Here is a 6887-nt window from a genome sequence, read left to right on the forward strand (position 1 = left end):
AAACCTGCCTTTTGGTGACAAAACAGTGAGAGTGTACATATGGCAGTGTGACGGTTGTTGGGAAAACACCCAGTTCTGGTGGAAAAAAACTCTCAGCCCCAAGAGGGACTTTTGTCTCTTCCCCCCCCCCTCCCCCCCCAGCCCTTTTTATTGCTGACAAAGATCCAGTGTGGACTCTGCTGTTTGTTTTGTCAAGAAAGCTGGTTCTGCCAGGATCCCACCATGCTTGCCCTGATGGCTGGGCTCTGTGTTCTGTGATCTCTGCAACCCTGCAGGCATGCACCCTCTCCCCTTTCAAAGCTCCGGGAAGAGTCTTACAGCTGAGTGAGCTGCTCCATTTTGGGAACAAACAAAGAACAAATCATTGGACTGCTCCTGTTCTGCCCCACTAGGAACACAGCGGCAGGCAGGCTGCTGCAGGGGGAAGGCTGGAGAGATGGCCGTGCTGCTTTGACATTCCTCAACACAGAGAGCTTCCAGAGCTATGAGGAAATCCCAAGAAGCGCAGGGATCAGCTCTGCCTTCCTCCAAAACTGTCCTCTGGGATACTTACCCACAATGCTTTGCTCTATCTGTGCACAGGGAGCTAGCAATGTGGCCATGAAATGTTGACAAGGGGAGGCAGAAAAACCAGTTTGGCTAGTTTTCACTTTTGGTGACTTTTGCATGTTAACAGCATTTTGGTCACGAAACTTTCCCAGTGTAGACCCATCCTGAGTCTCATTGCTTCCAGTGCTAGTTAGGGCTGGACACCAGGCCGAGTGCATGTTGATTTAGAGGAGATGACGAGGAGAGGAGGTGTCAACTGGTTGGGACGCAAATCACCTCGGCCTTTATCAGGCAGTACCCTGAACTGCACCACGATGAATTGGACTTAGTTGGTGTGCAGTGGTCACTTTGAAATGTGCTGCATGCATGCAACAGTGCTCAGTGACCTGCGAAGCTCTGACCCTGCTGAGACGTGCAAACGGTCTGTAGCGCCTGGCCACAGCTGCACAGGCTGGATCGGAACCAAGGATCCGTGGCAGGAAGGCAGGCCGCTCCCCAGCATGGCGTTCACTGGCCAATCCTTCTTGTCAAGAGGAGGTCAGGCATTCTGAGAGTCCTGGTGTGGCTTGGCTTGGAAGCTGTTACCTCCAACATCTCTCGGGTCGATGCAGCACAGACAGAGTGACAAGGAAACCCAAGGCAAATATTGGGGTGGTTTCTTTTGGTGGAGGAAAAAGAGCGAGGGCAATGCTAGAGTCCATGCTTGGCACCCGATGGCCAGTCTCTGGTGCCCTCCAATTCCCTGAGCTGCTGAGGATGAGTGAAGAGGGGCCCTCTTGGTCTCGAGAAGCATGGAAGAGAAGGGAACGCAGGAGACTTAGTTCAGCCGTCGGGCACAGCCCCGTGTAAGAGGTCAGAACGGGGCAGAGGGGGGATCAGAAAGCACCTTTTCCAGCAACTCGGACCCGGCGTGTGCCCTTCGCACCCAGCTGGCTCCCCGAACATCCCTTTGCTGGAGCCATTTCCTTTTTCCTCCTCCTTTCTGTTGCCCTCCAGGAAGTTCTCCTGGCTCTCTGTGTGTTACCCCTCTGTGCTCCCCTCCTTGGTGGCCTCTCCCATTCCCACATTCTTTTCTCACATCTGAGCCAATGGTTTTCCCCTCTCCCAGGCCGTTTCTTGTTCCCCTTGGGCGTTTTCTGGCTGCGGAGTGTGTAGCGGGGTGGTCACCCCCCTCCAGGCATGAAAAGGGTTAAAGCTGTAGCAAGGGGCCAATCATGAGAGGCCTTGCGGCAGCCAATCAGAGCCCAAGAGGGCTAGATAAAAAAGATAGCTTGCCAGGCTGAGCTCACTCTCACTCCAGCCCTGGAGGGAGGACCCAGGGTGCCTGCTCCTAGGGTGCCACGGACAGAGCAATGCTGGGGAACGGCAGGGTGAGCCAGGGGAGTGCCAGCCTCAGTAGCCCTGGGCTGAGGTGGTAGGCCTGGGCTGGCAAAAGCAGCAGGTCCCCACCTCTGTGCCTGTGATGAGTGGCCATGTCGGAGGGCAGTTTGCCCCTGAGGCAGGGGCCTGATGACGACTGGCCATGGGTCATGGAGGCAAGGTGGGTGTAGGGGCTGGGGGAACCTTGGGAGGGAGGACCCCAGACTGGGGGGGTGCTGCTGTGGGGCAGAACCTGGAGGGAAGGGCACCGTGGTCTGGGAGGAACGCAGCTCCTAACATAAGGCGGTGCAGCCGTTACCAGAGAACAGGGAACCCCAGGTGAGACACCAGCCAGAGAGGGTGCTCCAGCGCTGAGTCGAGTCCCAGAGTGGCCAGCAGGAGGCGCCGCAGTGATGAGTCACACTATGCCACTGAGTGCTTTTCTTCGGCATCCGCTGCTCTGCCGGGGCCTGGAGAGCCACTGTCCTAGGCTGGGTGCCGCTGGAGTGCCCTGTCCCATGTCCTTCCACAGGCACAGGGGAAAGCTTGGTCCTCAGGCAAGCCGCCAGGTGGGGGTCCAAGCTGGCAGTTTTATACAATGCTCCTGGGCCCTGAGGAGAGAACCAAACCTTGGCGAAAGCTGGGGGAGCCGTCCTACTACGTAAAATGTCCAGTCTGCTTTCCAGAGGCCCTGCAGGCCCCATCGGTTCCAGTGGGCCTTCTGAGAGCTGAGCACTTCTGACATTCGGACCCAAGGGAGTTAGCTGTTCGCACACGCTGGTGGTGCTGGCATAATCCAGCGTTTGGTGCCAATCTGGCCTTTGTTACTTATAACTCGCAGGAAGCTCCTTGCATTAATTACGTTTCTGTAGCGTGGGCACTGGTCTGTCGTAGGGGGAGGGGGGTTTTTGGAGCTCTGTTTTTCCTAAAGTGGTCCTAAAATGACAGCGAAAGCAGCTGCTTAAGCAATTGTGCCAATTAATGGGTCTCTGAAATTAAAACGCCTACACACTCTAGATGAGATTTCTCCAGGAGGGAATTCAGCAATTGTCTTCATGATAATCAGGCTTGACTTGTCTTAGCACACATTAATAAAAAAGCAAATGCATTCAAAGAGATGCCCTTTCGTAGAGCATCTCCACAATGTAGTAATGAGTCTTGGCAAAAAAAAAAGAAAAAAGAAGATAGCAAGCGATGGCCGTGCATGCTCAAAACAATTTACTTCTTTTAGGGAGACTTGGAATTCATGTCATGGACTTGCTGTCTTCTCCAGTTCCAGCTGCTGAATAGAAATCTACCCTTTCTATTAAGGATGAGGAGTTGCGTGAGTTAAACCTGCAGGTCCGCGCGGGCTTGGAACTCAATCCACGTGTGACTAGTTTGTGGGCTGGGCCTCCGCAAATCCTGTGTCCCCACCCACGAGCTAATGAGGGCTTGAGGACACAATGGGGGACTCTGCTGAGTGCCCCACGGCTAGAAGAGGCAACAAAAAATGTCAGACTCATCATAGCCCCTTCCGTTCCTGCTCTTGCACTGGGCTGAAATGTCTGATTAGTGACTGGAGATTTCAGGCCATCCTGCCTTGGGTAGCCAGAGCCTTTCATAATTAGCTGACGAGAACAGTGTGTGTGGAGTGCATTCTCTTGGTGCCTGCAGGCAATTAACGGCCATGGGGAGGGGATGCTTTTTTACAACTCTTCTCGCACTGCTAGGAATTTGGCTTTCTCTGCAAGCTTATGCCCCGGTGCAGGATTGTGTGACACTCATGGGGAGCCCTTAACGCCCATGGTGGGTGGATTGCGCCGGTGGAGATGTAGTAGTTGGTGGCAATAAAAACCCATTGTAAATTACAGAACACGAGAACTAGAAGGGACCGTGAGAGTTCATCAAGTCCAGTCCCCTGCACCATCTAGATCATCCCTGCTCTTAAATCTCTCCAGAGATGGAGATTCCCCAACCTCCCCAGGCAATTTATTCCAGAGTTTAACCACCTTGGCAGGCAGGAAGTTTTCCCTAATGTCCAACCTAAACCTCCCATGCTGCAATTTAAGCCCCTTGCTTTTTGACCTGTCCTCAGAGGTCAAGGAGAACAATTTCCCCCTCCTCCTTGTGACACCCCTTCAGGCACTTGAAAGCTGCTGGCATGTGTCCCCTCAGACACCTTTTTTCCAAACTAAACCAGTCAATTGCTTCAGACTTCCCTCCTAGCTCATGAATGTGGTGCCTATGCTTCCTAGCACAGAAGCAATTTAGGAGTGTGCCGAGGCCTTGCCCCGGCCGACCGTCCCAGTGGAGACAGGCCAGCTTTCCAAAGGAGAAAGGGGTGTTTGAGAGCGGTTCAGTAGGCCACTTAGCTCTGCCCCGTTTCTTCCACCACCTGGCTGGCTGTGCGCCTACAGGCCCATTGAGCCCCGCCGGCACGAGGCACGGCAGGCGCACGCAATAAGACGTAGCGCCTGCCCCATCAGCTTTCAGGCTAGACAAAGGAGCAGGGAGAAGGGGAGTACCCCTGGGTTCCAGACCCCAAGGACCCACTGTGATCCCTGGGCCTGCCTTCCAGTGTATCCCAGGCAGGAGAACACCCCAACCTCATTCCTTTGGCGCAGAGGCGGATCTGAGGGAAACCCAGTCTTGCCTGAAAAGTGCTCTGGGACGGGCCTCCGTCACGGCTCCTGGTATATTCTTCCATTTGGTTAAATACCTCGCTGGAAGTTTGGTTCTTTTTTTTTTTAAAACAAGGCCCCTTGTCTGAATTTCTCCAGCCCTGGGAGCTCGCGGTGGGGACCCCAGTGAGGGCAGCTTGTCCCGTGTCTCAGAAGGAACCAACGGAAAGCCTTCTGAGACGCAATCCCCAGCCTTCCCCCCGTGGCCAGCCTTCCAGCCCGCCCGCTGTGGCACGTAGGCCATGGGCTGGCCTTCCCATGGCCAATCCGTTCCCCTGGACCTCCCGCTGGATGCTGGTTCCTAGCTCTGTCTCCTGAGCCCAGCCCCTGGAGCCGGCCACAGCGGGCTTATGGTCCCACTGCGGGGCCTAGGGCGGGGTCTCCTGTGGGAGCCCTCCTTCTCTTTGACCTCGCTTTTGTTAAACTCCCCCAGGCTGCAGCAGCCCTTAGCCTTGCTGACGCGCAGCTCACTGTTCAGCGGCTCACAGCGCCGCAGGCTGCACCGTGTCCTAGGGCAGGGCCGGGGGCAGGTTTTATTTGATGTATGGATTTCCAGCTCTCTGGCAATGGCTTTCTGCTTCGTCAGAGGTTCCTGAACCTCCCTCGCCACCTCCGCTCTTCCTCCCCTGCGACTTGCCAGCACCCTGGGCTCTCCAGCTCAGCTGTGGAAAACTTCCAGGAGCAAGAGCGGTGCAGTTAATCTGGATCCTTTGGACTTTCTCAGCAGGAGGCAGAAGCCAAGAGAGACAGGTGCATTTCAAGCAGGTAGGGATGGCTGCGGTGTGTCTGCTCTTCATTCAATCCCTCCCCTGCCCATAGCGCGCTGTTCAACGTGTCTGTGTCAAGGCCATTGTCTGCAAGGCACGTGATCGGATTGGGGGTTGGGTTTTTGAAAGGGAACTTGGGAAAGCAGCAGATATGCAGGGGATGCCACTCTGTGTTCACAACGGTTTTTTCTTTTTTTTGTTTCTTTTTAGCCTGATTTTGTACCACTGAGCTGTTCTGAAGTAAATATCCATTGCTTTTTTCCTAGGTCTCGACAGCCTCCTGTGCTGGAAGAGTTTGGGGGGATTTCCGGGTCCCCCTCTCTCTCTTAAAAATTTGGAACGGAAACCACGCTGGGCACATGGTCTGTGGAGAGAAGATGATGCTGGTGAAAGCAGAAAAGGAGGGAAAGAAGCCAGGGCATCTCCAACTTAGCCTGATGTGTGTACGCAATGCACCTATGGTGCTTGGCCCTGCCGCGAGAGCAGGGGGCTGGACTTGATGACCTCGCGAGGTCCCTTCCAGTTCTAGTGTTCATTCATTGCCACACAGGGTGTCAGAATCTCCATCCGGTGGCAAGTTTCAATATTTCAAGAATTGGGACCAAAAAGCCAGAATATGGACAATTCCAGAAAGTGTCGGTTTGGAGAAGGCGACATGTTTTCCTTGGGTTGCTGGAAGCAAATCAAAACATTCTGTGTCCGCTCGGTTCAGCATGGAGTCAGTTCCGTTGGCACTGTCTCCATTGCCAGAGAGAACTGTAACTCAGGCGTCTGGATGGCCTTCTGTGGGCCTGTTTGAAATCCTGAAAGGGTGGGTGGAGCCTACCAACCGTGGGAGGAGCCACAGAGCCAGGAATGAACTAAACATTGAGGGCAGGGCGGGGGGAGGGGGCGAACAAAGCGTTAAATATTTATTTAAAAGGAACAGGCATGCAGGCCATAGGCTGGAGACAAGAGACATGGATGGAGTCACAGAGCTGAGGCCCTCTAGACAGCACCTGTGAAGGAGTCCTGGGAGCCAGAGGATGCTGTCTGGAGGACCTCTGCCTGGAGCTGAGCCAAGTAGGGCCAGAAAATAGGCCTCGGTTTCCTTCTGCTGAGCTTGCTCCTCCCAGACTGATGGGTGGCCAGCATGACCGGCACCGGGAGGAGATGGAAGGGGAGGTTCTGAGACTCTCCCTCTTACTGCCGGTGTGAGGGGGCATCCGTGGTGGAAGAAAGGCTGGGAACGGGGAGCATCACCTTGCAGATATGCCTGTGTTGCAGAGTTAATGTGGTGGGATTTCTTGAGTGCTGCCCCAAGCATGCTCTGAAGCGGGACGGGGGGAGTGTGGCATCTGTGAGGACGCAGGAACTGCAGGAGTGTTTATCCTCACACCCAAGCTGGCTAAGCCACGTGTCATGTGCCTCTAAAGTGCGTCGGAACTAACCGGTACGAGCTGGGTACCCAGCAGTGGGTATGAAACTCCGTCTGCAAATCTGAGATGGGATCCAGGATAGTTTTTGAGGCACCTCCCTGCTGCCAGCGTGAGAGGGTCAGTCTTGTGGT

General features: G+C 54.7%; 1 long non-coding RNA gene across 3 annotated transcripts in view; it reads left to right on the plus strand.

Annotated features, from left to right (window-relative positions):
- LOC142818281 (uncharacterized) overlaps window positions 1–6209 on the plus strand; it is a 97354-nt gene extending 91145 nt beyond the window's left edge. For all 3 annotated transcript variants that reach the window (XR_012895668.1, XR_012895667.1, XR_012895669.1), the window contains 2 exons: window positions 3140–5336; window positions 5605–6209. This is a non-coding gene — a long non-coding RNA (uncharacterized LOC142818281). The remainder of the gene's footprint in view (window positions 1–3139; window positions 5337–5604) is intronic.
- Window positions 6210–6887: the final 678 nt, after the last annotated feature.

This window comes from Pelodiscus sinensis, chromosome 14 (assembly GCF_049634645.1).
Source record: "Pelodiscus sinensis isolate JC-2024 chromosome 14, ASM4963464v1, whole genome shotgun sequence".
Taxonomy (NCBI): Eukaryota; Metazoa; Chordata; order Testudines; family Trionychidae; genus Pelodiscus; species Pelodiscus sinensis.